Below are 22885 nucleotides of genomic sequence, written 5' to 3'. Positions count from 1 at the left end.
CACCCTCCAAACAACAACTATAGGAATATAGGGATACTTTCATTTCAGAGAATTCAGTTTCTTCTTCTTTTTAATTAAATACCTCATACAAAACAAATCAGTGCTTCTTGAGTTCCCACTTAAAATGCTTAATATAGGAAAGGTAATAAGCATTTATATAAAGCCTATCATGTGCCAAATACTGTGCTAAGCATTTTTACAGCTATTATCTCATTTGATTTTTACAGCAATAGTGCTAGGTAGTTGATAGATTTGAGATTTTAGTTTTCTAATAGATGATCTTTTCCTTTTTTATTCCCAAATCTAGCAATTTTCTAATCTGATAAATTATGAATGAATAAAGAATTTATCCAGATATTTGATGTATAGACTTCAATAGTTCAGTCTATAAGATATATTCACATTTTACAATTCTCTGACAAGCTTTGGATTCCCAATGAGAGATTTTTTTTTTTTTTTTTTTGCATTATGTTAACAACCAATCTTTAAATTACAATTAAAGCTTTTTCCCCCTTTATTTCCTCATTTAGGGACTGGCTTCTATAGGCAAGCCAACCACTTTTTCAAAGATTTGGTTGCCTTCTTGGAGGGTACCCCATTCAACTAGGGGACCTGGTTTGTTTATAAGTATAAAAAGAATCTATTATACGTGAATTCTTGCCTCAAAACAATGAGTCCATGTCCTTGAACTCCTCCATTGGAGTTTAGAATGACTTAGTTCATGAAGTTGAAAACCAACCTGGGTAGTCTGGATAGAGATGGATTCTATTTGTCCATTTTTTTTTCCCCAGGAATCTGAGTCTTATGAAAAAAGCCACATTTTCAGTAGGAAGAGCTGAACATTAAAATTGTTATGCCACAATTCTCAGTTTCCATAATTATCCTGACCTAGTCCTGACTCAGTTTCCCTGCTTCTAAAAGCTCAGCCTTGCAAAACCTCCCCTCCCTCTTTATCAGAATATTTGATAAGGATAAAAGATCTTATGTTTTAGAACATCAGAATACCTCTCCCCATCCCAAGCTACTGGAATGTCAGATATCGTTTTATCAAGATGCCCCTCCCCATATCTAGAGTGTCTCCCCCAATTATGTTATCTCATCTCCAGAGGCTCACCCCACCCTGTCAGAGTCCCATTCCAGCTCTCAGCACCCTGACTCTGCCCCCATCTCATTCTACCCCCTAAGTCTGAGCCATGTGTGTACATATGCCATTGAGAACTCTCATTGTTTACTGAATGAGATCCATTTGGTCCCAGTATATCTCTCCATTTAATAAATTATTAAATACTTTCTAATCTCTATCTTGCTCAGTTTCTCCGGCATTACAAAATGTCCCCCAATCTGGACTGATTTTTATTTATCAAGGGTTCCCCTTTCCCCAAATTACATTAAAACTTTGTCTCACCCATGATTTTGTTTTTGGTTGCTGAAAGAAACCACTACCATGAATTTATTATTAACTAGCCTAATTAATAAATTGATTTCTAATTACCCAGAAACTCTGTTTATTGGTTTTTCATTTGTCACACCAGATTAAATGTGAAGTTTGAGTATATATGCATATAATCACCATGGAGAAGTCTTTAAATATTTAAGTTTGTCTTGTAAATCTATAAATTGGGAAATATTTGTGCAATTCTGTCACAGCATTGTTTTGAATGAGTCATTGCAAACCTAAAAATCATGATAGAAGGATAATTAATTATTATGTTCAATTATGTATAGCTCAGACTTTGGATAAATTATTCAATTTCTCCTGTCATTTGTTTCCTTATCTAAAATATAAAGTATTTGGGTTGAATAATGTCCAAGTCTTTTTTAACTCTAACAATAAAGGGCGATACCTGCCTTTTCCTTCGAGATTCAAGGAAGAGTAGGTTATTTAGAACATATATATATTTGTATGTATGAAAAACTACATGTAGGAATGAATAGAGAATCTATCCCAGAATAAAGAAGACATGGATTTAAAATTCTGTTCCTGATATCTACTGGCAAGGGCATAGACTTTTAATGCTCCAGAAAACTCCAGTGACATAAATTAGAGAAACATTGCAGATTTGTGTATTAGAGGGGGTTTCTTGACATCCTCCATCTCTGCTTCTTGTATGCTGTAAAAGTATGTAACTAGATACACACATGCATATTGGGTATTATGCATACCTTAATGCAATAACCTTAATTCAATATTCAGTACTTAACACTGCTAAATTAAAAGTTTTACACTGCATTAAGACTTTTGGGACACCTTGGATAGATGTGTGTGTGTGTGTGTGTGTAGTTAAGAAAACAAACTTAATAAAGGGAAGCAATGTTTTGGTTTGGAAGGTTACAGCAATGTAGCATCTTAGCAGAAAGGACACAATGGAAGATTTTGATTATAGTTCCAGAATTGAAAGCAGTATGGTGTGTAAACAGAAAGCAAAATTTCTGGTTGAAAAAATTTTATGACTTGATAATTTTTCCAATATAACAACTCATATAGAGAATTTGAAGTTTTACTTAGACTCTTCCTCACAACCATTCTACACTGAAGTAGTGAAAGCAATATTGATTTTATAGCAACTATTTTCCTAAAAGTCTTATCATGTTATTGATCTCATCTAAAATCCTTTTGTTTGGCCTCTATTTAAATATTTTAAGTCTATTTAAAATCCATTTAAATCTATTCAAAATCTTCCATTTAAAGCCATTCACTATCTGATTCCGTCTTATCTTTTGAGTGTACTTACCCATTTCTCCTTTCCATGTACTCCAGAAAAGATGATCTACTATTCTACACAATCCAGACATTCTGTCACTCTGTTCTGTATAAAGGATGTTCTTCAAAATTATCTCCAAACTCAGTATTTTCTTTACAAGGCCGCTCAAATTTCACCTTCCTTTCCAATTCCTTTCTAATTTCCACTCCCAGCCCCAACCTCTGCCTCCCACTAATACCTTACTTTTATTTTTACCTTTAGCATATTTTGTATATATCTCATAGGCATATATATATACACATACACACAAATATATACGTATGTGTGTAAATAGATATAAATGTCCTTATTAGAATGTCCTTCATTAGAATGTAAGTTCTTAGAGGGCAGAGCCAGCATGGGAGTAGAGAAATCTCTTTTTGTATATTTTGTTTTTAGCACAGTGCCTAGAACATAGGAAATACTTAATAGAAGCTTGGGGTCAGAAAAATTGTTACTGTTTACATTGATAATCAGAAAGCTTGGGAGAATAGATTAAAATCACACTTTCTTACTTTGAAACAAATCTTATCTTTCAATATATATGGACTCTGTACATTACTTTATTTGCAAGTTGGTTAGTTGGTTGGTTGTTAATTCTGAATTCCTAGGATTAATTCAATTGACAGAACCTAAGTGATGGAAATGCCCTTTCATTTGTCTTAGACTTATGTAGACCACTGTTTAAATTATTTCCAAGTGTTAGCATGCAAGATGAATGACTTAATGTATGAAAGAATGAAAAAGAATTAGTTTTCAATTGGATGCTTACTATGTGTCTATGCTATGCTAAATTCTACAGACATTAAAAAAAAAAAAAATAGAAAGTCTTAAGGAGCTTACTTTCTAAAATAAATAAATAAATAAACGAATAAATAAATAAATAAAATAGGGAACAGATCCCAGAGACAGAGTTTTTGGTATGGGAAGTCACAGGAATGGTGAATTTATTATTAAAAAATTCAATTGTCATGACATTTCCATGACATCATTGATTGAATTACTTTTGTTGATGAAGAACTCTGGGAAGAGGGCACTCTTCCAACACCATGAGATGGCCTCAGTGGGTGGTGAGAGGTTTATGTCTAAGTAACTAATTCTCCCTATAAAGTCTAAAATAATAGGATTCTAGATTTGGGGCTAGAGAGGATCTTAAAGGTTTTTTATTCTAATTTCTTCATTCTATATGTAAAGAAACTAAGATCTAGAAAGGTCAAGTGATCTTTAAATCACCCCATGTAAAATGCACACCTAGATATAAACCTAGCTCAAATTCAAATCCAGGGTATTATTCATAGAGCTTTTTACTAATTCAATCTGATGTTATGGAAGGATATCATTTAGCATTGTGTAAAATTAAAAAAAATATTGGTGATGCTGTTAATAAGTTTGATTTTTACTAGAAGTCTGCTTTGTAAAACAATGAAATTTCAAGTATGTTCATTTAAAAAGCCAATTACCAACAAAGAAATAATTAATCATTTTTCCAAGTGGAAAAAGTGGTAGGTTCATAGCTGGACTGAAGAAATGGGAGAGAAAGTACACTCCAGGACATCAGAAGATTTTTCAGTGGTTGAAAGGAAAGGAAGCACACTCGGGATAAAAAGCTTCAATCTTCCCCATCCTCTTGTAGGTTACAATCCACTAGGGGAAGAAAATTATCTAGGCAAAGATATCATCATGGGGTCAGGATAGAAAAAACTTCCAGAAGAAGCAGTATTTGTTTGTTTTGTTTGTCTTTTTTTGTTAGAATGTATGCGTGTCAATTATCTGAGCACCAGACAAACTAAACTCACAAAAACATATCATCAGGTTAGTAACCAGTCAATGGATTTTTTTTTTTTTTAAGCCAGTGCAATTCTTTATGACCATTGATTAAATTAGCCTGTTAATACAGAGAGTACTCATCCTGACATCACAGGTCTTTGAATTGTTGAATAATAGCTATACCATTAGCTATAGCAGATCTACTCTACCACCTTATTACAAATTTTTAACAAGAATAATAGAAGTTAGCATCTAAAAATATATATGGTTCTATGTATAATGAACTAACAGTTAGCTTTGTAACTTTATTCTGAAGAATTCACTGAGATTGTGAACCAGGAAAGATTTGAAAACAAAATCAAAGCAAAATTTTTGTGATTTCTTTAGCCAAGGGGAAAAAAATCCCATTGTTGAATTCTTCAAAAGAAAATGCATATTCTTGTTGATTTATTCAATTTCTGTTTCAAGATTAGAGAAACTCTTACTTGCTAATTAGTTCCATGTCGGGGAAAGTCAATCTGATAAAGTTCTTTGCAATATAGAGACCTTATATTTGCAAAGAAAAATTAATTATTTAATTTATAACTAGTGATGACAACATGAATTTAGGAATTTTCTTTTTATCTTGTATGTACGGCCCTGGCAATCAGTAGCCTCGGTGGGAGCTTACAAATGGCACCTAAAAGTGGGACTGTATTGGCCAGGGACCTCATGAGTTCAGCTGGTCCGATCATGGGAAGGGAGACTAAATCCCAAGACTGATAAAGCAAGCCAAAAGTAGATGTGACATAAAGGAAGAAGCAGTGGAAAAGAAGCAGGAAGTAGATAGAATTACAGACAGAATTAGGATGTATGTTACAGAGAACAGCAGAGGAAGGGAATCAGGGAGCAAGGGTTTGATAACCCTCAGGAAAGAATGTGGGCCTCATTAGAGTGGAAGAAATTTAAAGAATTGAAAGAGGCAGTTAACACTTACAGGGATAAATCTCCATATGTAAGGAACTGCTGGCTCTTCTAGCTTCCATTTTCCCTGATTTTGTGGCTCTCCTACAGGAGGCTGTTGAGAGGTTAGTAGGTAAAGGAGAACCAGCTGGTCTTCTTATCCAAAAATTAGATAGAGAGAGCACTAACACCTGTTGCCAGAAAGCCATGCCCTCCTTAGATAAGGACACAAGCTTTGAGGAGATGATAAAAAGATGTGAGAATGTTGGCTCCAGTGTCTTTCAAACTTGAGCGCCTAAACTCCTGTGCCCAGGTGCTCTGTTGAGTAAGAATCACTGCTTGATGAGGCAGTGGCCAGGGATGTCTGAAGGCCTGGGATTAGGCCTGCTGGCAATCAGTAATCTGAGGGAGAGATTACAAGTGAGGATTGCCAGGCCCCACAAAGGAAGCTTCAAAAGCCTATTTGGGAGACTGGAAGGCAGGAAGGCATAATGGCTCAGGGTATAAGTTTGCCCGTGATCAGGCACGGTGACACACCCTGAAGTAGTTCCAGAAGATGAGACCTCCGTCCCTTTATCACAGATAAATCTGGGTCTGACTGATCCGGGTCTGACTGCTTGAGGTGCCCCTTATAGAAAACTTGGGAAATTCTTCTATACCTCTGTTCCAACACCTGATGGAACATACCTCCCCTTCTCATCCTCTTTATTGAATTTTTGTACTTTTTCTATTCAAGCCTATGTTTAATATATAGATATATTTTTAATATCAAAGCGGGTTTTATGAGCAGTCCCCACTAAACAGAAAGGGGGATATGTCAGGGACTTTTCCTTCTGAGAATTGCCATGTATGTCATGTCAGCTGGTAGGGTGGACCCAGGAGGGAGAAGAAGGGGTTGGCCTCTGAGGCAGGAGGTTGTATCTTACAGGTGTTTCCTTGAGATGGCGAGGGTGTGTCCTCTTGCTAGATCTCCTCTTAGGATACAGCAGTAACTCCAGGTGTCTCCCTTCTGTGGATCCACCTACACAGTTCTGAGTGGGTTAAGTGCAGGGTAATCCCTGAGGAGAGTAAATATAAATAGCCAGCTTTGCCATAGGCAAAAAAAAAAAAAAAAAAAAAAAAGATGCAGAGAAGCAGAGAAAGACAGAGATGTAGAGAGATTCAGGGATGCAGAAAGAGACTCAGAGATATACATATATGTGCTCTTGCTTCCCGCCAACCCCTGCTGAGATTACCAATAAAGAAAGGCTGTTTGGCACCTTAACATCGGGCTCATCTTCATGTGTTTCCAGGGAACATTGGTATGTATGGCCTTGGCAATCAGTAGCCTCAGTGGGAAGTTACACTATCTAATTAATAATACTGTTGGATTAGTAAATGTAGGAGTATGTTACATAAACTACCAAAACTTAAGAGTCTGGGAAATGTTTCACTAAATTAAAAGTACACAAATAGTCCTCATATCTGTGGTGAAAATGTTTTCTTCAAAGATATGTTTTCTTCTAGATAATCAGTTCAACTATTCTTCCAGACCATCCTCTGTTTATGAAGATTAAACAATCAGAGAACAAATTTATTTTGCTCTATAAGTGAAGATGACAGACATAAAACCTACATGATACAACAGGAAGAAAACTAAACTTGGAGACATGTTTCTTGAGTCCAAATACTGCTTCCTCCACATACTGTCTATGTGACCTTAGGCTAATGACCAAATCTTGCTGGGTTTCAGTTTCCACTTCTGAAAAATGAAGGATTTGAAATAGATGACCTCTAATATCCCTTACATCCTACAATGTGTTATTTTATTAATAAAATTATCATAAACATATGTAAATTCAAATGTCCTTCATTTTAATATGAAAAAGTCATTGTCAATAATTACTAATACAGAGTTATAATAGTTTTGTCTACTTCCGTGATCCATTTATTTAAACAAGTAGCCTACAAAATTTTCCTCGAGTCTCATATTACCCAGAATTTAAAAATTAGTAATGCCAATATATAGCTATTGAAATCTTCTCACATACCAAAGTAAGCATACTGAGGAAGCATTGTCAAATCCAAGTGATTATGATTATTCCTGATTATATCTTTAATAAAGGCCAACTGGAGTAGTGATGGCTTAAGATATTCAAAGAAGCTCTATAGTTATAAGTATAAATACTAAGAAATAATTTGCCCTACTAAAGAAGTTTCTCTATACACATAACTATATGTATACATCCATGAATGTATATGCATGTATATACATGCATATGTATATATGTATACATTTGTATGTTTGTAACATGCAGTTTTCCAAAATTATTAGAACAATTTTTAGCCTCAGTAACTTAGAACTGTACTAGAGATTTTGTGCATATATGTATGCATACATATGTACATTTATTCACGTGTGTATATATATCTGCATGGGCATATGTGTAGGTGAATAGCTAGATGGTCAAAGAAATATTTTGATACAAATCTGTGAATCTAGATAAAAAAATCTGAATTAGAATCCCCTTTCAGACATTGAATAGCTCTAAGATCCTGGACATATCAATTACACTCAGTTTCTTAACTGTGGAATGGGGATAATAATAGCAGTCACCTCACAGGGTTGTTGTGAGAATCAGATTGAGATAGCATATGTAAATATGCTTTCAAAATCTTAAAGAATACAGTTGAAAATGATAATAACTTTCATATTGTTTTTCATATGTAAATATTTATATTTAATTTATATATTTATTATAAACCCATTATAAACATTTATTGGGGGGATGTATTGATTATAAGTCTGTGAGCTCATTAATGATGTATATAGTTTTTGCATTTGTTTTTATATATTTATCCTTGACCTAGCACTGTGTCTGCCCCAATGCCTGTTGACCTTTTTTGAAGAAAACAACTTGGAAAGACAAAGATTAGGCTAAGTAAAAAAAGTACTGATGTACATGGACATTTTACCCATATCGTGACAAAGGAGTAATGTACCCAAAGTGTTGAAGTAAATATATATTTTGGGTTTTGACAAATGTGGTTATGTTTTGTTTGACTATGCTTATTTACTACAAGGACTACACTGGTTCTTTTCACTTTACCAAACACTATCTGACACCTGTTCTGTAATATGTAATTTAAGAGAGTTTGGGGAATTGTTTGAAGGTTGTGATTTGTCCATAGTCATAAAAAATGTGCTAAAGGTAAATCTTGAATCAAAGTACTTCACTCTATTCACTAATCCACCATTTCTTTGACAAAATTAGCATATAAAATTAAATGATATGCTTTTGTTTTTTTTTTTTTTAAAGCAAACAAACAATTTTCAGGCATAGAGAATTTCCTAGGGATTTTCCATCAGTGTAAAAACAGATATCCCAAGATATGGTCATCAATTCCAGATGGGAGTAATCTTTAGATAATGCCTTCTGCTGAGATTTCTAATAACATCAAAAAATAAATACCAGATGCTTTTTAAAAATTATTATTATGTATAAGGGAGAGGAGGGTAGAGTTGAAATTTTAAGAAAGGTAGGGCTAGTCCATATCATTACATACTCGCAGAAAGAAGCTATTTTTTCCTATCAGGTTTATTTCCTGACTTTATCTCCCTACAATGAAAGGAAAAAGCTACTGTACCATCATTTTTCTCTTCTGGTTCCCTGGCCTGCCTAACATCCTTAGGGGATACCACTCTAAACTAAATCCCTAATATAATGAATATCTAGTCTGATTTCATTCAATAACAATTAACATACTGAGGTTATACCCTCACAGTTCAGTGAACCTGAATACTTATCTGGCATTATACAAAGTCTACTTTCCACTCCTTATTTCTCACTCTCATTTTTTTTTTTTCCTATTCTCCTCAATCCAACCCTCCCTCCATCTTGTACACTAAAATTACTCATACTTTTCATTGTACTATATCAAATATTTGCTCTGTGGGTACCACACTTGATTTCCTCTTATTTTTCCCCTTCTTTCCAACTACTGGATCTCACTGAGATCTGACTCTTTTGATAGTGGCAGCCTCCCTAGCCTTCCTTTCTATTTTCACTTATTTCCTGACTGGTTGTAGGAGGTAAGGAAGTTGGAATTTTTTTTTTTTTTTTTTGGCTGAGGCAGTTGGGGTTAAGTGACTTGCCTAGGGTCACGCAGCTAAGAAGTGTTAAGAGTCTGAGGCTGGATTTGAACTCTGGTCCTCCTGACTTCAGGACTAGTGCTCTATCCACTGCGCCACCTAGCTGCCCCGAAAGTTGGAATTTTCTTGCTCCCATTGCCACTTCTAGGATACCCCTTTATCCTCTGAGATTTACTCAATAGAGATTTATCAAACAATCAAAATTTGGATAGTTGTACACTAACTTCAAGTATATTCCCTTTTTCCTTAATGGATTGAGTGACTAGGTCAAAGTTATTCTTTCTCCCCCAATTTCTGCCCTCAGACAAGGGAACGCCAATATAAATACTGATACTCCCTCAAACACCTTTGCATCCCAATTCCTCAAGTTGCTCATTTCTCATAAACTATTCCTCCACCCTACTTCAGATAGACACAGAAATAGTCACAATCTTGATCTTGCCATCACCCACAAACATTTCCCTTCCATGTTTTTAATCTCTAAAATTCTCTTATCCAATCAAAGTCGCATCATTTTCTCTCTCCCTTTGCCCTGCAATGTCAAACCCTGTTCTTTATTCTTACTGTGACCTCCAATCCCTAGACCCTTTAGTTATTTCACAATTGATTAAACTGCCTTAACTTTCCTCCTTTCTCCATTTGGCCCCTTAGTGAATCACCTTAACTCTAGATTATCTTCTTCTTTTAAATTCTTTGAACCTTATCCTAACTCTGATCTTTCCTTACTAAGTTTCAGCCTTGATTTATGACTCTACACACTGCCATACTAGTCATATGCTGCCAAAACACAGTGGACAAAATCACAAAGCCATATTGACAGGATTCACTACAAATTGGTTACATAATCTCAATTAGGCCTTTGCTGCAGCAAGCAATCCTTTTATACCTCTCTAATTGGCTCACTCTACAATTCATCACAATGGTTTTTCCAGTCTTTTTCTCATCTTTCCTCAAACTTTCCATAGCTCCCTTTTCCTCCATCTCCTCAGCTTTCAACCTTATCTCATATTTCCTTAGAGTTTCCTCTTCTATCTTCATACCGCTCAGGTGCCTTCCATCTTGTTCTCTTTCATTCTTGTCTCTTATAAAGATCTGGTCCTAGTCTTTGCTAAGGCAAACCTTCTATTTGTACAATTGAACCTATTGTCATCCTGTTTTCTCCAACAATTTATTATCCCTTCTCTCTCACTTATTTTCAATTTCCCTTTGTCTTTCTGGTCCTTTTCTACTACTTCTAAACTATTTTCACTTGGTAATACATCATCTTCCATGAATTCAATTATCTCTTTTTAGCCCAAATAGGTCTATTGTCCTCTAGTCTTTCATTTTAACAACTTAAACTGGATATTCAATTTTTGATCTCACTTTTGGGTTCTCTTGACAAACATACTGAAGTGGTTTGCCATTTTCTTCTGCAGCTCATTTTACAGATGAGGAAACTGAGACAAAAGTGACTTACCCAGAGTCACATACCTAGTAAGTATCTGAGGCTAGAAATTGAACTTAAGTCTTCCTGACTCCAGAACTTGTATTCTATCTACTGTGCCACCTAGTTGTCCCATAGTTATCTTAAATTGAACATATCAAAAATTGAACTAATTATCTTTCTCCTGAATCTCTCGCTTCTTTTTAACTTCCTTATTATTACATAGGATACCAGTTACCCAAGCTTACAACCTAGGTGTCATCTTTAACTTCTCACTTTCATCTACCATATTCAATCTATTGCAAAGACCTATCAATTTTACCTTTGTAACATCTTGCACAAAAGCGCTTTCCTTTTCTTTGACATTAGCACCATTTTGTGCAGGCTCTTATCACCTTACTTCTGGACTATTGCAACTCTCACTCTAGCTTGTCCTCTTCTCAGTTGACAAAGGATCATCCTAAAGAGAACAGCCAAATAAAAATGCTTCCATTGTTTTGTACACGTTAAATAGTTAAGAAATATCTAAATACCATAATAAAAAGTGAGCATGTTTGTAGGCCTTGGACTTCCACTGTACTAGCCTTCTGGGAAGGATAACACTTCAGGGTTCTGCCTGGCAGTCATGGTAGAAAGGGCCAGAAGTGGAGGCTGTGTGGACCAATTCTTACTCCCCAGAACTCTTACTGTGAAAGAAGATATATACAATATCTTAATAATGACCTTCAATTTACTAGTGGATGTATATGTCAAAATTGCTGCAGCATATGAGTTATTGTGAATGGTGCAGTATTTTGAGTTCTCTCACTGTTTCTCTTAGAAAAAATGGTAAAGAAACAAATTTGAAATTTGAGTTATGTTCAAAATATTCCCTAATATAGCAATCTTATTTGGACAAATTCAACTTTCAAGGTATGCATTATAGATAAACTGATTCTAACAAAAATTATATTCTCTTTTTAAAAGGGATATAGTGAAGAACAAGTAAGATAATGTATATAAAGTGATTTATAGCTTTAAAGCCATAAATAAATATGGATTATTTCTTTGAAAGATTCAAGCTGGAACCAATTATTATTATTATATATGAATATAATAGAATATCACTGTGTGATAAGAAATAGGGAAAGGAATAATTTCGGAGAAACCTGGGAAGATTTGCATGATGTGATACAGTGTTCATTAAACATGAGATTCAGGAAAACAATTTACACAATAACAACAAAGTTATAAAGACAAAAACTTTTAAACATTTAGATATTCTAACCAATGCAATGACCAAAGGATCATGTTCTGATGATAAAGAGATAGATTCAAAATGCCAAAAGTATTTTTGAACATGGATAATATGGAGATTTTATTTTGTTTAACTGTGCATATTAATTACAAAGATTCTGATCATTTCTTAGGGTGATCTGGATTGAATCCTGCCTCCACCATTCATCTAAGCATGAGCAAGTCAAAAAAACTTTCCTAAACCTTTGTTTCCTGAGCTGTAAAAGGAAATATTCACTTTACACAGTTGTTAGAGTACTTAAAACATAAATTATCTGGTGAATGTTAAAGGACTGTAAAAATGTCAGCTATAGTCACATTCTCTTCTCCCCTCCTCACCCCCCTCACCCCAAGTAGGATTATATAATTTATTACAAATAGTTAAACACACTGATGGCCTTTACAAAGATTTCAGCATTAGTACCTTTCTTTCTTTGCTAAGGTTGGGATGTGTAAGAAAGGGGAGAATCTATCCAGTAACACTTTTCAATTTGGCACTTGCTTGAAACATTATTTCTTTGCCTAGTTAGTCACCAGTGCCCTTCCTCAGGGCTTACCAATGTACCTCCCAAGATAATGAGCACATCCCTCCTACAGTGTATCTATTTTTATCCAGGGAGATGCCCAAGTCTCTAAATCCATCTCAAAAACCTCCAGCCTCTGTAAAGGAGCATGATGTGTTGCCACCAACCAAGCCACTAAGTAGAAGCTATTAGGCAATTTTAGTGCTCCAGGAGCTAGTAATATTGAGCTGTGTGTCCTGGGGTATCTTGAAGCTCAAATTTAGCCAATAATGCCTCAGAAAACAGCGTTTGAATCAGGTCTGTGGATATTACCTTTCACTTCTCAGTTGGCATAATAGGAGCTATATTAGCTTTCCTAACAAAGCAACAAATTACCAAAGACTAGCTTTCTTAAATATGTTCTAAATGGATCTGCTGGGTAAGTGAGGATTTCTAATAAATGAGGAAGGAGGGAGGGGAAAAAGAAATAACTTAAAAGATACACAGTGGCAATACTGCCTGAAAAGCCTTGATTTTACTTGTATTGCTATAACATATTTTAATATGGTTTTTGCATATGTAATTTCTTTGCTTATTTTAATTGGAGTGTAGGGACACATTTGTCATTAGGAAAAATTCCACAGCCTTTTTTTTTTTTTTTTGTAAAAACCTAATTAAGATAATATTGTTACCATTATAATCAGAAAAGAAAAGTCAACATCACATTTATATTTTCATCAATCAGTTCATATTAGTTGCATGTCAAACATGTGTGAAGTATTGTATATAAGGTATAGTAAGGGCTCGTGAAAACAAAAAGACAATGCCTATATTTTCCCTCAAATTGCTTTTTAGTGTAGAGCAGGCAGATGAATATAGATCAAAAGAGAAATGAATATGTACATATAGATAATGTCTGTTATAGCTGTCAGTATATAAACCTATCATTAGTATATACATATGTATGTATATATGTTATAAATAGTTATAGAAATAAGTGTGTGTGTGTGTGTGTGTGTGTGTGTGTGTGTGTTTACCCCACTACACATTAGAATAGCAGCCTTGACCTGATGCTTCATTTTCTAATATAAGACCTTATTCAATAATCTCTAGGCAGGATGTGTGTGACATACAATATGTATAAATTACATTATACATATATATATTATTATATATACTTGAATAAACATGTATGTAATCATCAGTCTCAGATCTATGGAAACAAATAGCATCCTACTACTATATGATACCTAAAAACTTTTAAAACAAATTAATGTAACAATAAGAATTAAAAAAAAAAAACAATATGGGAAAGATACTACATTGCTATTTCCCTACTGTAACAAGAAAGGAGTGACAGATATATTAATATCAGCTATGCTTCTCTATGTCAGTTAGTGACAATCTTACCTTGCCAGTGTTGTCTGGGCAGTGCCCAATGCTAACATACCAATAAGATGACTGGCGGGACTTTATCCTCTTTACCCTATAGTGCTTTCCCTTCTTCTCTGGCAGCCATTCAAATATAATATAAGGGGAAGATTTTAGTACTGACTCTGTAAATCTTCTACAAACAAAAGCTCCCATAGAAAGGTAAAATGGAAATGTTCTCCACAGAAAACCTGCTCCACATGGATTTATTTCTGATTCTTCTAAGCCAAAGTTCATCTTTCCAGTTGCCACATCTTGCCAGTTCTACCTTCAAATCTCTCTCATTTCTATTCCCTCCTTTCCATTCATTGGATTGCTACTCTAATTCAATTATTACCTCTCACATGGGTTATTACAATAATCTCTTAATTTATCCAGTGCACCTCAAGTTGCTTTCCTTTCCAATCCATCTTCCACACAGCTGCCTAAAACTAGTATTTCTAAAGTATAGGTCTGCTGATGTCACTTCTATGCTTTAAAAAAAAAAAAAAGCTTCAGTAGTATCTTATATCTTATTGCCTCCAGGATAAAATATAAAATCCTATTTTTGGAATTTAAACCCCTTCCTACTTTAGTTTCAATCTACCTTTCCAGGCTTATCACAAATTACTGTTCTTCAAAGACATATTCTTAGTCCCAGCCAGAATAGTTTATCTATACAATACTACATCTCTATCTCTACTACTTTGCATAGGCTCTCTTCTGAATCTAGAATTTTCTTCTTCCTCATCCCAATTCTTCAAAATTTCTCAAAAAAAAAAAAAGTTACTATACTCTTCTGCCCCAGTTACTTGTTATTTACCTTATCAGATTTCCAAAAAAAGAGTAATTACTTAGATGTGTACTTTTCAATTGATATCCTTGAAGAATACTAGCTTTTTGAGAATAGGGATAATTTCATATTTTTCTTTATATCTCCAGGGCAAATATTATAATGTCTGATACACAATACTTACAAACTAGTCATTAATTAATGATTAATGTATAACTAAATAATTAGCATATTATATATATATATATATTTGCATGTATAGCAGCACTGAAATTGATAAAAGTAGGAATGTGGAAAAATGAGACAAAACAACATAAACTTTAGTTACTAACAGAAGACGATGATTTAAGATAGTTACCTTTTTTAGAGTTTTAGGCAAGTAAGAGAGATCTAGAGTTAGGAAGATTATAAACCACCCCTTCTGATTTCTAAAATCTATTCCTGTATGCAAGTCATTCTTTCCATCTTTCCCAAACTTTAAGTGCTATCTCTGTACTAATATTATTTAAAAAAAAAAAAAAAAACCTCTTTTTATTAAACAGAAACAGTGGGGATGATATTACTTAGTGAAAGAGATCACACAAGTAATCATTCTGGTAATTCAGTAAAATAAGATAGCAAAGGCATGTTTTGGTTTTTTCCCCAAACTTGACAAATACCAGCTCATAGAGAGCCAGCCTTGAAACCAGGCAGAATTGACTTCAAAAAAAAAAAACAAACAAACAAACAAACAAAAAAACTCTTTCATATATTGGCTTAGTAATTCTGGGCAAATCATTTCATTTCTAAGTGTTTCAAACAATTCTATTAAAATTATACATTGCAGAGAAAGGACTTTAATTTCTCTCACACCCATACCCCTCCACACATATTTCTTATTAACTGTGATAATGAATCATCATCATCATCATCATCATCATCACCACCACTACCATCAGGGATTTTTCTATAGCATTGTAATTTCAGGTCTATTTCATACCTCTAAAAACAAGCAAAACCTATCCTCAGAAATTGTTGAGCACTATACTGAAAAGAAAAAAAAGGAAAAAAAATTAGTTTACAGTTCCTCCCTCCCTCATCCCTGAGAATAATTGTGAAAATAGAAAATAAGCTGTAATTATTACCTTCCTTCCACCCCAAGAAAAATGACAACCCCTCCACCTTGTGGGCATATAGTCTATGTGATTTGCCAAGGGTAATAGAGGTAAGTAGAGGCAACTGGGACCTATTGGGTAGAGTGCTGGACCTGAATTCAAATAGATTCATCTTCCTAAATTCAAATCTGGCTTATTACTAACTAGTTATGTCACTCTGGGAAAGTCACTTCACCCTATTTGCCTCCATTTCCTGACATGTAAAATAAGCTGGAGAAGAAATGGCAAATCATTCCAGCATCTTTGCTAAGAAAATCCCAGACTTAGTCATGAAGAGTGTGACATGACTCAAAAACAATAGCATCACAGATAAGTAAGAATTAGAAACAGTATTTCAAGTCAAGGCTTCCTGATTCAAACCCAAGACTTGATCTACTTTCCAGTGCTGGAGTTAGGAAGACATGAGTTCAAATTCAGTCCAGAAACATTTATTAGCTATATGATTTTAGGCAAGTTACAACCTCTATTTGCCTCAATTTTTTTATTATTAAAATTGGAAATAATATTCTCTATCTTCCAGGATTGTTGTGCAGATCAAATAAAATAATAGTAAAGTGCTTAACACAGTACCTGTCATGTAGTAAGTATTATACAGATGTGAGTTATTAATATTACTTTCCTACATTGCCAATGTGGAAATTTCAGAAAATAAAAAAAATGGCATAATGGATGAGGACTAGATATAAATACAAAAGGAGAAACTAGCTAAATAGTCCAGGAAAATTTTAAAGGTCATTCCTCTTTACCTCTCAATCTTCTCTTGACAAGATTCTGCATAATTTTGGAGGGGAGCTAGTCCTGTGATTTCCCTGTTATAAGAAACATACAGATATCATATCTGGCTCTGCAATTTACTATGTTAAACAGCTGTTTATGGGACTGAGAAGTTAAAGTGATTTATTTACAATAGGTCACAACCAATCTGGATAAAAAGAAACCTTGACATCCAGGACTTTGGAATTAGATGTTGTGTATACAAATCCTGTTTATTGATTTATTACGTATGTGAAACGGGTAAATTACTGAATTTCCCTACCCTTCCTTCCGTTTCCTTATCTTTAAAATGAACCTGTTGGATTGGATGGCCTTTTGGATGACATTTCTTCCAGTTTCCAATCTATCATCCAATGATTTGCCAACTTAAGTGTGTCCCTCTAGTCACTCCTTCACAACCTCTCTTATCTTACTCACAGTAGGCAATATTTATCTACATATCTACCTGACTGTCACTGAATCCAACATTTGTTGATATATATATATATATATATATATATATATATATATATATATATATATATATATTATATATATATACATACATACATACATATATATATATACACACATATATATAAGTATATATATATACATATATATATAATGTGTGTATATATATATATATATACACACACACATACAGATATAATGGATAGATAGATGGACAAACATATACACACAGAGTTAGTGTATTAACAAGTTTTAGAATTAGATAATTGTGGGGACAATAGACATTAGAAGTAACTTAGTGTAACAGGGAGATAGTGAATAGGATTAAATTCAAAACCAAATATAAATTCAAAATTGGGCAGCTAGGTGATAGTGGATAGAGTGCCAGTATTAGTTAGGAAGATTATCTTCCTGAGTTCAAATTTGGGCTCAGATACTTATTAGCTATGTAATCCTGGGCAAGTCACTTAACCCAATCTGCTTCATCTATAAAATGAGCTAGAAAAGGAAATGGCAAACCATTTCAATATTTTTGCCAAGGAAAATCCAAATGGGCTCACAAAGAGTTCGACATGACTGAAATGAGTGAATAACAACAAAAAATTCAAAGTTTAAAATTGAAGGTATGGACTGACAAATACTTTGACAAAAACCATTGCATCAGCCTTTGGAGCTCCCCTAGTTGAAAACTGGCTAATAATATTCAAGATCAATTTAAGTATTACCTTGTCTATTTGAGAACTGTAGGAAAACAGAATAAAAATCCTAAAAATAAAGTGTTTGAGAAGGAGATAGGATTTGGCACAGTGAATAATATGAGAGAGAAGGAAGCATTATGAGATCATTACAAATGAAATGTGACAAAATTCCTCAATTATAACACATTTTGATAAAAGGATCTGAAGTCTCTAGTTCACAGCCAGTAAGATCAAATGATAATGAAGGACATCCTTTGGCACTACGTTTTTAGAATTCTTAAAGTTTTCAAGAAAGCTGGAGTTTATTAACATCAGCAATTTATTTCAACATTTGTTGAACAATATATACATATGTATATAAGTATAGTATATATGAATAGATGTATCTATATACATATATATTATAGAAAAAGAGGGGTTATATATGTGTGTGTATGCATACACACACACACACACACACACACAAGACATTTGACATACAAACATGGAAATGAGCACAGTTCCTCCCCTCAAGAAATGGTAATACAGGTAGCACAGAACTAAATTGAAGTCTTGTACTTATCTAAAAAATTGAGACAGGTTACAGAGCCTCCCAAACTGGATAATATAGACCAAAATCAACTGCCCCCACACTTTCAGGATGAATATAAAGTTTTCAACTAAGTTAGCTGGGCAAAGGAGTTGAGTATGAATAGATGGGAGAGGGACAAAAATTGAGATTTGTGTTGGGTTTGTGTTATTAAAAAAAAAAAAAGGAAGAAAGCTATCTTTAGCACAAGAAAATATAGCTATATATATATATCCTAGGATGATTTAAAAAGACAGAAGATAGGAAGGAGTTAGCTGGAGGTCCTCATGTGTATATAAGGAAAATCTTAGAACCATATAGCAAAATTCTGCATAACTGACCTAGAACCCAGGTATCCAGACACACAAATCAGAGCTCTCAATTTACCACACTGAGTGACTTGTAGCCTTAACTGACAACTTCTTTTTTTTATTTCTCCCTTCAAGACATCCTTTTAATGTTCATTTTATAAAAATTTAAAACTGCATAAAAAAATGTTAGGGGAAGAGGGGAAAAAGGACCCACATGTAGTGATTTTCCTTGAGCTCTGACTGCCTAAAGCAAGGGAATTGATCAAGTAACCAAAATGCCTTCTACATTTGAATGTATTAGTTAGTGCATTGAAACAGTTTCTTAATTAACCTGAGTTAATTCAATTGCCAAAAATATCTCATTAATGATGGAGCAGCCTGGAGTACTTTAGGAACTAAGAGAATATAGTCCAATTTTAATACTGTACTTGAAACAGCATGAGAACTTATACTGGGAACTAATAGCTTTGCCTTCTGTTTTTATTTCTACCTGAAACCTCCTCACAATTCTAAATTGGTTTTCAATAATTTCAAAGTAGATTAAAAATGACCCTCTTAATAGTATACTTAGAATACTATTATTTATTATCTCAAATCCTAACCCAAACACATTCACTTAAATCAGTGGACATAAAACCTACCTTATCCTACTAAATAAACTAAAACTTTACAAGAGATAGCTCTAGAATTCTATATATAAAATTAGAGTTAAAAATGAGCATGTGAGCCAATTATTTTTAAATGGCCTTTTAAAGTAGACAGATCTCAGTTTCTGGGAGAAGAAAAAGAAGGAAGGAAGGAAGGAAGGAAGGAAGGAAGAAGGAAGGAAGGAAGGAACAGAAGGAGGGAGGGAGGAAGAGAAAGAAGAAAGAAAGAAAGAAAGAAAGAAAGAAAGAAAGAAAGAAAGAAAGAAAGAAAGAAAGAAAGAAAGAAAGAAAGAAAGAAAGAAAGAAAGAAAGAAAGAAAGAAAGAAAGAAAGAAAAAGATAGGGAGAGAAGGAGGGAGGAGAAAAATGGGCTTTATATTTTTTTGTGTTTATATTTTACTTACAGGTATATATACACACATTTTTAAAATGTTCACTGCTTCTTTTGGTAGAATTTACACTTCTCAAGTGCAGGGCAAGGTGTGGTTGAGTACTGTTTGTTTATTTTTGTGTTCTATTTACATCCCCAATCCCTAGCATATAGTAAGTATTTAATAAATGATTGATTCATTGATTCAGGCAAATATCCTAACGCTTGATTAAACTAATTTATTGCTCAATTTCTAGTTACATAGGCAGTCTATGACTTAGGAAATAATCATTATTTAGGTTTTCATATAGCTTCTCCCCCTCTCCCCCCTCCCCCAATCTTTTCTACTTCTAAAGGTCTTAGCTATTATTAAGAGTGGGAGAACTGCCATGGGATTTTATCTTTTGAATTAAAAATATTTGACCTCACTTTCTCCATCCTTTCCACTACCCCCTGAAAACTGAAAGAAGGAAAAAAAAAAAACCAAAAAAACACTCACCACCTTGCCCCAACTTTTCGTCAGCTCTAATTAAAAGCTACATTTTGTTAAGCAAATTAGGAGTTACAATAAAGTGGAAGGAACATGTGAAATGAATAATTAACGTTGTATAGACTTCAGCATCATAATTAAGATTAAATACTGCATATATTCAAACTAGATTAGTACAGCTATTGAAAGCCTCAATGTGCTCAGTGGGAGAGTCTATGCATTTGCTAAATAATGTTTTATGAAGAGTATTCTAAAAACATTAAGCATAAGGTTGTCATATATAAAATGATTAAAGTTTTATACAAAAGAAGCTGTAATTCCGGTAAATGAAGTAATTTCATTTCCCTGCTGTTTTCACCTTTAGAAATATACTGTAAATGAAAGTGGCTCAATGTGAAATATTATTAAAGAGAATATGAATTTCCTTGTTTCAAGTTAATGAATCTTGGATACCTAAATTTTGGGGTGAGGACTATTTTCAGGCTTTTAACTTTCCCTTTTCCTTTTAGTTCCCTGAGAGGTAACCACATTATTATTAACACTCAGAGTAATAGATTGGGATCAGGGTTTCTGAGTAACCCTAGGCAAGTAACTTAATCTCTATGAGCCTCAGGCAATTCATTAGGTCTTGTCTGCTAATTCATGGATTGGGTTGCCTTCTACAACTGTGAGGAGGGTGTTACCAAATCAAAAGATTCTACATGTGGAGGGAAACACAGGCCTTTTGTACATTCTTATTAAAATTTATAATAATCTCTTTAGTGCAAACATGGGTTGTTTTGTGTTTTCCCCAACAAGCATTTAGGGATTTTCTGCCCTCAAATTTCCCTGGATTCCATCATTTTAGTTCTATCCTGCATTGTACCACTAGTTCTGAAAAGGCCTACATTTCACCTGCAGTTCGTTTTGTAAATTAGACATTCACATGCTTTCCCAGTATATGCATTTCATTCAGATTGACAGCTAGTAACTTTTCTGCTGAGGTTACATTTGAGTCTGGAAAAGTTTTAACTCTTTTCCCCTACTTGCTTTTGTACAGGCTTTTACAAATTGGTACTTTAAAGAACATACAAGTGAAAGATAAGCTTTTTTTTGTCTTTTTTTTTTTTTTTTTTTAACATTAGCTAATGAGTGGTGCTCATATTTTTTTCTAATGCTTACCTGTTTGCTGACTTTTTTTTTTTTTTTTTTTTTTAAATCAACCACCTACTTGCTTTCAATCTTGGTGATATTAGGAGGAAAAAAAAAATCAGTTTGGTATCTAGAGTCAAATTAAAGGTAAGTAGAACAAACAGCAATCTTTTCATCCTGTTCAACATGTTGCTGGTTGTATGGCTTTGTACAACTCACTTAACCAAACAATGTGGGGCAATAGAAAATATGTTGACTTTGGAACCATGAGGTACAATTTAAATTCTGCTCTTCTATTTACTATCTTATCTGGGTGGCCTAATTTGATTAATTTATTAACTTTTCTGTGATAACTCAAAAATGTCAAAATTTAAATCACATGAACATATATTTAGTTTTATGTGTAAAAACTGTATACTGAGCCATTAGTGTTCTACAGTAGAGGAGATTAGATTTCATTTTTGGCTTTGTTAGTAATAACATGTAAGACTTTGGATAAGACACACAAAGAAGTCTTGGCTTCTTATTCATAAAAGATTGAGACTAAATATCCGCTCAAGTCCTTTCAACTCTAAATATATTCTATTTTTATATTAAATAAAAGTTTTTTGTCAAAGTGTTCAATTACAGAGCAAAATCATTTGTGGCAACACTTCCAATATTATACATTGGGCAATATTAATATGATAAAAAATATGCTAGAAATTAGTTTTCTGAAAACTTCAGGAGTTTTCCATAACATTATTCTTTACTCATGAGTATTTTTTCATTTTAAATTTAAGGCAACAAACAGACTGACATATAACTTTAGATATGAAATCATGTTCTGATCATTGGAGATTTTGAGTTGAAAAGTGTGCCTTCTATCCCAACCCTCTCATTTTACAAACACAAAGGAACTAATACCTAGAGAGGTCACATGATTAGGTAAGAGGAGAGCCAAGAATACACACAATCTCTCTGATTCTAAAACTAGTACATTTTGCCTTGTGCCACATAGAACATCTCCTGGGTTGTTCACGATAAACACACAGTGAAATTTATTTATTTATTTTTAAATGGCTCTTGGGGAAAGGACAGTGAAAAAGAAAGTGAATTTTCCCATACAATAACACATATTTTTTCAGGTGGTCTTAGAACTGTTATCTTAGTTGTCATGAAGTTGTCTGAGAATTCTGTCAGAAGGGAGAAGAATCATTAAAGAAACATTTGATCAAAAGACTTTTCAAAAGCTAAGCTTATTTTATTCAAGCTCTTTTTTTGTTGTTGTTTTCCTCTATTTGGATTTCAGGCCACAGATT

Source organism: Antechinus flavipes, chromosome 2, assembly GCF_016432865.1.
Source record: "Antechinus flavipes isolate AdamAnt ecotype Samford, QLD, Australia chromosome 2, AdamAnt_v2, whole genome shotgun sequence".
NCBI classification, from domain to species: domain Eukaryota; kingdom Metazoa; phylum Chordata; class Mammalia; order Dasyuromorphia; family Dasyuridae; genus Antechinus; species Antechinus flavipes.
Note: the sequence above shows the minus strand (reverse complement) of the source record.